The sequence below is a fragment of the Tamandua tetradactyla genome, chromosome 26, assembly GCF_023851605.1.
Source record: "Tamandua tetradactyla isolate mTamTet1 chromosome 26, mTamTet1.pri, whole genome shotgun sequence".
Lineage (NCBI taxonomy): Eukaryota > Metazoa > Chordata > Mammalia > Pilosa > Myrmecophagidae > Tamandua > Tamandua tetradactyla.
Window position 1 is genome coordinate 2,998,100 of NC_135352.1, and position 8,339 is coordinate 3,006,438.

General features: G+C 38.5%; 1 pseudogene; it reads right to left on the reverse strand.

Annotated features, from left to right (window-relative positions):
• Positions 1-2,120: 2,120 nt before the first annotated feature.
• LOC143669606 (sorting nexin-18-like) lies at positions 2,121-7,462 on the reverse strand (annotated as a pseudogene).
• Positions 7,463-8,339: the final 877 nt, after the last annotated feature.

Sequence of the window (8,339 nt, forward strand, 5' to 3'; positions counted from 1 at the left end):
ACGAATCATTGGCACTGTCATATAATATAGCATTGAAGAAAAAAAATTCTCTTAGAAGTAAGTATCATGAACTTCAACTTCATTATACTTTAATCTTTATTTTTATAATTTAAGCTATGTCCATCCTGGTCAAAGCACCATCATAAAAGATCACAGATAATTTTCATGCTACCATTGCATAAGTTTTGTGATTTTCTTTAAAAAGAAAATAAACTCAAGCTACCATTAAAATAAAGTGACAAATTAAAGTGATTTTCAAGTCATTTGAAAAGCATATAACTTATTTTCCAATATAGATCCAAACTTTAAATTAAATGCTATATTCTCTAAACTCCTGCAATAAAATTAACATTTTTATGTTTATGGGCTTTGTTTATAGAACAGTATTTTGCAATCAAGAATAGAAAGTTACTTTTTAAAGAACAATGTATTTGGTTACATTTCAATTTATCTGTAGAAAAGATAAAGCCACATGATGTGTGATGTAGCTCCATGGTATGAAATTTTGACCAAGGGTTGAAATGATAATAATCTAGTCTTAAAATTATTAACCCATATGAGGTTATTTCTTAGAAACTTAATGTGCTGTTGAGTATTTATTTCAATGACCTTTTTTTTTTTTGCCTAAGTGCAAACTGACCTAATCTCACCAATATTTCCAACTGATGTCTTTACTTCCCGGTTACCATTTCAGTATCAAGGGATTTTGGAGATACAATAAAACTGACTTCATAAATACAGTAGATATTTAACATTTCAGTGACAGTTTTTAAATCTGTAAACTCAAGCATTGTATTTAGCTCACCACCAACAAAACATTGAGATTTTGGAATTCCAAGTCAGGATCTCTGTGTGCTTTTTACATAAAGCTAATTTGAATCTTTTTGGTATTTATCTGTTATTTGTATTACCCTCTTAATAATAAAATATTAAAAATAATTTTTAAGGTCAAATGTCATGGGGCCTTATCAATACATTTTTTAATGCAGAAAAAACTCATGAGTTTAAGTTCCTTCGGTATTCGGAATAGCAGACATTATTTCTGGTCCCTCCTTTTCTCAACCAACACTACTATTCATCACATATAATATTGAATTTTACAGACATCCCTGAAAAGTTTTTGATTAAGTGAATGAGTCACAGTGGAGTATTAATCAGTTAACAGCATGGATCCACTTTAAAAAAGCATGGGATATCAAAATCTTCAAGTTAAAAATAAAAAACAAAACCAAAAAATCTCTAAGAACTTAAAACTGAGTTTGCATTATCACAGATCCTGTACTTGTGTCCCCTGACTGATCAGATTCCTGTTCCACATTTTATAAGACATGTTTGCTTAAATCTTCATATCAAGTTTTCACTTGAGTAAAGAGACATTTTACTCTGCTCTAAGGGAACAGGGTGGCACTGCATCCTTCTCTAAGAGATTTCATTCTAAGATGACCATCAAGTCCGACTTTTCTGCTCTTGCCAGCATTTTATCAGAAGATATTATATGCTGTGCAAACAGATGACAACTGATTCCCACTCCCAGCCTCAGAAAATATGAGATTACCATCAACTAGTCATTATATGCACTGGCCTTTCACTCTTTCATTCATAAAAATTGTGGCTTACTTCCAAAAAAAAAATCAGAGGGAAAAGAAATGAAAACTAAGTGTCCAAAGACATAAAGTAGCATAGCTGTTTTAGTTGGAGTTTGTAAACAGAGAATTGGTTTAATTTAGGTAATCCCAGTCTATGAGAATAAAAAGGCATCCACAGAACGTTTTTATCCAGCCAGCTTCTTTGATACCCTTCATAGGTTTTGTAGTCTACAAAGCATGCACTAAAATGCCCATACTTCAAAAAGCAATAAGGCAAATAGTATAATTATTATTCCAAAAGTTACAATGGCATACATAGTATAAATGAGCTACAATGCATGGTACTGTTTCTATTACAAAAACATATTGACTGTTTCTTTTCTACATAATTTTATATTCAGCTGGCTTCATTTGAACAAAAAACCATTCTTGTACCACCACTGATAGTTGGCAATAGGTCTTTGATAGCTGTTTTTATTAAGCTGTAGAAATTAATCTCAAATTGAGAAAAGTCTATAATTCAATATCCAATCATTAAACACTGTCATATTTGTAAAGAGCTTCTTCCAATCTCTGGGTCACTTTTTAGAAAAATATTATTTGCTGTGGTAAGAAATGCTGAATCTGTGATGTAAAGTCTCTTACTCAAATTAAATGACTCGTTGAATTTCAGCCAAAGTGGCAAAAGAAATAGTGTTATGGTGATCTTGAATGGCATCAGCCTTTTGAACCTCCATTTTCCCCTTCTTCCATATGTTGCCTACTCTCCTTTACCTTGGTAAGAGCTCCTTTATGCATGGGGATGATGTCCAGGAAATTGGCCACATGGCCCTGATACAGTTCTAACAGGCCCATGAGTGGGTCCAGGTCCTGCTTGGGCTAATTGGAAAAAACTTAATTGCCACATTGGCATCTCTGGTGAAGGTGATGGCCTTGTTCAGGCCCACCATTAGGGCTTCCTGCTCCAGCTTAAAGGCCTGACTGATGCCTCAGAAGACTGGCTCACCTTCTGATACTCCTTCTTGAATCTTGTTACCAGTGTGCAGACAAACTCTGTGGCCCTGTGGTTAAGCTTCAGAGTGCTTCCATCCATCTTCTTGGTGAAACACTTGAAGCTGAAGATCTTCCACTCCACCTCCTTCAGGTCAAGGGCCACAGGGGGGTCATGAAGAAGTTGGCACCCAACATATCTTCTTTTAAGGTCTTCCTCTTGCCCTGTTTGCAGGTCTTCTCTTAGCTGTTGCTGGGACACATGAAGATGTCCTGGAAGACATTGCACTGTGCCAGCATCCCACAGGTCAGGCAATGAGATCCTTCTCTAAGCAGCCCCTGCCTACTTCTTGGGCAGGTGGGGAATTGAGATGACCAAGAATTTTTCAGCTTGGCATGCATATGTTCAGTTGAAGTACTTGTAGCTCAGGTACAATGGCACCTGCATGTATGTGGGCACCAGCTTGTAGGACATGTAGATCTTCATGCCTTTGAACTTGGTCAACTTAGTGGGGTTGTTGAGGGTGCATTGAAAAGGCCCTACAATACAAGCCCATAGTGTAACAGAGAAATCAGAATTTAAGGGATGATTTTGATTAGTGAATCATTGTATAGATATTCCTTTTTGCTTCCTGGGATATTGGAGTAGACAGAAGCTAATACTTGAAAACCCTAAACTATAATTAAGCTGCCCTGATATCTGAAATGATTGTAAAAGCCCTTATCTTGTGCCTTTGTGACTATAGGAAATGTTATGCCCTTTACTTGGTCATTTTCGTGTAGGGCAAAGGCCCTAATGCTAATGAAGCCAGCCATTAACTAGCCTCCACCCCAGACATTTGTAAATCATATCAGCTAGAGTCTATAATTGAAAGATAACTTGTTTCCCTTCTTTTGACTGACACCTTTAGTACTGAAGTGAGAGCTCTGCCTCCCTTCCTATCAACTTAAGTTCCCTACTGAGTGAAAATGAAAACACTGTCTCCTTTTCTGCCTTGAACTTTCTACTTTGAATGAAAAGACCTCATATCCTCTTGCTAAAATCCTTAAAAACCTTGAACCCCCTAAACTCAGGAAGGCAGATTTTGGGCCATTAAGCTATCTGCTCTCCTACTAAGTGTGTAGTAATAAACTCTTTCTTTGAAACCCGGGCATCTCAAGAATTGATTATTGAGTGCATAGGGCAGAAGAATCTACAGCTTTTGTCCCGTAACAATAGGACACTGGCACCAGTCACAGCTCAGCTCTTGGGTGTTGGGGTGAGAGAACGGTGACAGGAGTAGTGACCTGCCCCGCAACTAGCCGTGGAGGTCTGGGTATGTGCTGCTGCGCTGAAGGCCGGCTTTTATGCCTCCTCGGTGGAGCTGTAGTTACAGTCATCGTTGCTGACCTGGTTGTCCCAGTAGTCGCTGCTGCCACTGTAGACTTGCTAAAGCCAAGGCTGCAGGACGCCCCGCAGTTGGGAAGCTGTGTGGAGGGTGCTCAGCGGCTTCAGCAACGCAGGAAGGGGTGTGGCGACGCCTTAAAGGAGGCGGGCTGTACGCTGGGCAGGAGCTTAAAGGTGCCGGGCCGAGCTTGAGGTGTGGATCACTTGTACATAGGAGGCCAGGAAGAGGACGTGGACTCCGCAGCTGTTGACCCACTCCAGCCAACCCTTGAAGAACTGCTTGCTGCACAGGCTCAGCATCTCTTACTCCCGCAGCAAGATCTAGCCTGGGTTCTCAGAACTGAACCTGTAAGACGCCTGAGCGCTAAAAGCCGTGGGTCCCGGAGTCTCACTCCAGCCTCCCTGAGCCACGGGCTCGCCAGAGGGTACTATAAGGTTCTGACCACGCGCCTCGGCGCGCAGACCGAACGCAGGAAGCCAGCAAGCACAGTCGCAGTGCCCTATGCTGTGCTGGGTCAGGGGTGGGGCCAGCATATAATTATCTTTTTAAAAGCTGCACCTATGATATGACTTAATTCCATTTTAAATAATTACAAACAGAACGAGATGTATAAATAGCAAGTGCATATGAGAACTAACATTTCAAATTTAATAATGAGACAAGATTTTTACTTCTGAAAATTAACCACGTTACAAACAAAAGTTCAGTGCCAGGATCCTCAGAAAATGGATATTTTCCAAATTCAGGAAATCTCATTTTGTTGGATGAGAGTCTCGGATTTAACAATTAGAGCTTGTTAGGTCGGGAGAACAGGGAAGGTCACCGTGACTGGAGCTGTGCAAAAGGTGCTGCTCCTTCCTGAAGCAAGCAGAAGCAGTTCCCAGAACAAGGAGATGAACCATTGAGATAAGACCCTTGCCAAACATCACCTGACCCCCTTGCTTAAAAACCGCCTGCATCTAGACCCAGGTGTGACTCACCAGCCCCTACCTTGGGTTCTGTGAGCTCTGCCTGGGAGTGCAGAAATAAACCTCCTCACTCTAAGGTTTCTTTGTCCTTTTCTCTCTTTCACCTCCAAAACCTTTCAGCGCTCACAGGGGAAATCACTGTTCCCGTGGCAATTTTTTTTGTGTTCATTCATCTCTTATTCCTGATCTCCTCCATACTTTTGAATTGGAAATGTACAAGATTTTCTCCAATGCCAAATTTATAGTTCATTGCAGGAGAAACTCTTGATGAAAATGTTTTCCATTTTGGAAAGAAACAAACTTCAGATTAACCTAAGTAAGGAGAACATCATAAGCAAGGCAGGAAAGGTAATTAGGCCCCAGTACAAACAGACCAGGTGGGCAGTTATTAAGGTAACTTACAGGGAATGGAATTGAGTAAAATCATGTTCCTGAATAAAGTGATCAGAAAAGGAGCTTACATTTGCCTTTGCTGGGTATGTTACAACCTAGTATAGGATATTTTGATAAACTTAAGACTTAGAATATTTTTCAGATAAATTCATATGAAAAACTAGTAAATCAGCAAACACCAGAAAAAGCAGTGTGACAAAGAGTGATGCAATGATCACTAGGATGGAAGTAAAAGCAATTTTCCAGGAGGTTTGAAACTGGTAAATTTTGCAGAAAGTTTTCAGTCAAGTAAAATCATAACTAGTTTATGGATATCAATGACCACTGAAAACAAAGAGTTTTGAAGGACTGGAAAGCTTAAAAGGGAGAAACCGTGTAATTGTTTGTGAGCGCCATAAGTTTCTACTGATGATGATTTAGAATATGATGCAGCCAGCACTGGGAAGTATGACTCAATATAAAATTGTGGCCAGACCAAGAGCATGAAAGCTGAATTGTTTTATATTTTATCATTTATTCATTTAAAATTATGCATACAAACCTGCAATTGAGAGGTGATTTGAAGCATACATATATTTTCAAGAACCTTAGCTCTTCAGAGGGAGAAATTTGAATAGGCAGAAAGAGAAAATATTAATTCTTTAAACAGGAATCTACAAATGATGCTATGAGAATGCTGAAGGAGAACAATGAAATCACATGATGATTTAAGACTGATTTCCTAATGATCTTTCACTCAATGAGGACGTATCATATGTTGATCACTGTTACAGCCCAAAAAGGAGCTATAGAAGTGTACAAAAGTGAAAGAAATCACTACCTTCAATAAAGTTATGATCAAGATGAGGAATTCTACTAAAGCTGAGGTTTTAAGCACTGAAATTCAGATTATAAACAATAGTGACATTTGGAGTATTCATAAATTTATGGAGTAAATTCACTCCAAAAACCTAATCCTGAGGAACTGGATGAAGCATCTTAGGTGGATTGCTAATGACATCTTTAAGGCAGGTAATGGGGTCTTTATCTTTGCAGAATTAGGTCTGTACTGCTATGCTTGCCTCAACCTCTGAACTACAGCTCAGTGAGCCATCACTAGGATGTCAGAAAGACCTGACTAGATCTGAGGTAAGAAGCAGTGCTCAGGGTCAAGAGATGAAATATTTCCTATATTCCTGGGCACCCCATGAATGATCACTTTTCAGTGCTCTGATTTTCTTTCAGAAATTAGGAAGCAGCTTCATAAGCAAGCCTTTGTAATGATGTTTACAGCTGACTCTTAACTAATATTCAGAAATGAAATAATCAGAGAACTAGTCAAAAAATTAACTGCCACAACAAAATGACAGTTGGTTTGCTTTTTTAGTGAGAAAATAAATGTCACTGAAGTAAAATTCTACTAGAGGTGTGCATTGATGAATTACTAATGCTCCAAAATAGCACAAAAAAATAGCATATTTGTTCAGTATTTTTCAAATTGAGTTAATTGTGGTTACTTTTCAGTGGCCAGACACTTAGTAGCCCTTAGTATTGCCTTTCCACTTTTTAAAGATTCATGCAAAGACTGTATTTAATATCTACATTAGTAACATGGGTTTGTAAACCACAGGTAGAACCACACAAAACTGACCAGATGATTCACTGCACACTGGAGCTGAAATGGAGCCTCGGCCTGGGAGGGAGGGGGAAGAAAACCTGGGATGTGCTGAAGAGGATTCTGATTTGAGCGTGCCAAAGTCAGAAAATTCAGAAAACAAAATTCTAAAAAAGAGCACAAATGAATTTTAGTTCTTTATACTTTAGTTCCTTAAGTGATTTAGACTCCACATCTTAGGCAAAGCAGTCACAGTAGAGGTCTGGCAATAAAAATAATTATCAAGTTTTAAATATAGTTAAGGATTACATATATATTGTTATTATATTTCTGATTGTTTATGACAGATTTTTAATAAGCAGGCTAAGAGGAGTTAAGGGCAATAATGAGCTCCCAAATTTCAATGGAATAGGGAAAGTAACGAGCCAGAATTTGGCAGTATTATAATTCTGTATCTATTCTCACAGTTTTCCTTCATCAAGTTATGAGATTAGATATTTGTTCTGCAGATGGACAGGACATACTTTGCTGCTCAGGCTCCATATTTACATTGATATATGCTGTATAAAGCATTACACTTGGTATAAGGTGGTATGCTAGCCAGTTAGTACGGTCTAGTGAAAGCCATTTGTTATGTGTTCTGGAATTTTGTGAGCAGTTTGTACTTTGAAATGGGCAAAGGTCCCAACAAACACAACCTAGTTTTTTCAGAGTTTGGATTTTTTAGCATTTATCAGCACCCTACTGCATTATCAATCAGAAGTTTCCATTGTGTTTTCTGATTTGACTATTTCATTTTAACTGCAGGTTATACTATCTTTGATCATAAGGCAGATATTTATGACTTATCAATGCATGTGATGGGGTGTTTGCAACTTTGTTTTGGCAAAGATATCCCCGGCCATCCAGGAATTTTATGCTATGTTTTTTTCTTGGGGGGTTCAGACCTTTATTTCTGGCAACTGTCACTCAGAGGTGGATGAAGGGAAGGCTTGGAATTGGATTACTGGTCATTGGAATTTGGTTATAGGTATCCTGGTCAAAGAGGAACAATCTGCTAGTTGACTCTGAGGGTAACTTTCCACTTCTATATGAAAAGTGGATGACAATTTCAGTCTCTCCTTCAAGTCTCCCTTATCTCTTAATTATGTTCACAGATGTCAGGAGTGGGTAAGGGTATTCTGGATTAGCAGTGGGTGAGGTGAGTTTTGATAATGTTGACAAATGTTTCATCATTTGAAAGCTCCTCTCAGGCTTCTTTACTTCCTGTCTCAGATCTTTCATTTCGTGTTGACACACTAGATGTGGAACAAGGAGGAAAGCTGACCAAGTTCTGGGAATCTTGAGGAAGCTACTGTTTTGTTGATGTGTTAATTCAGCAAAGCAGCCTTACTTCATTATCATTATCTTCATTTTACCT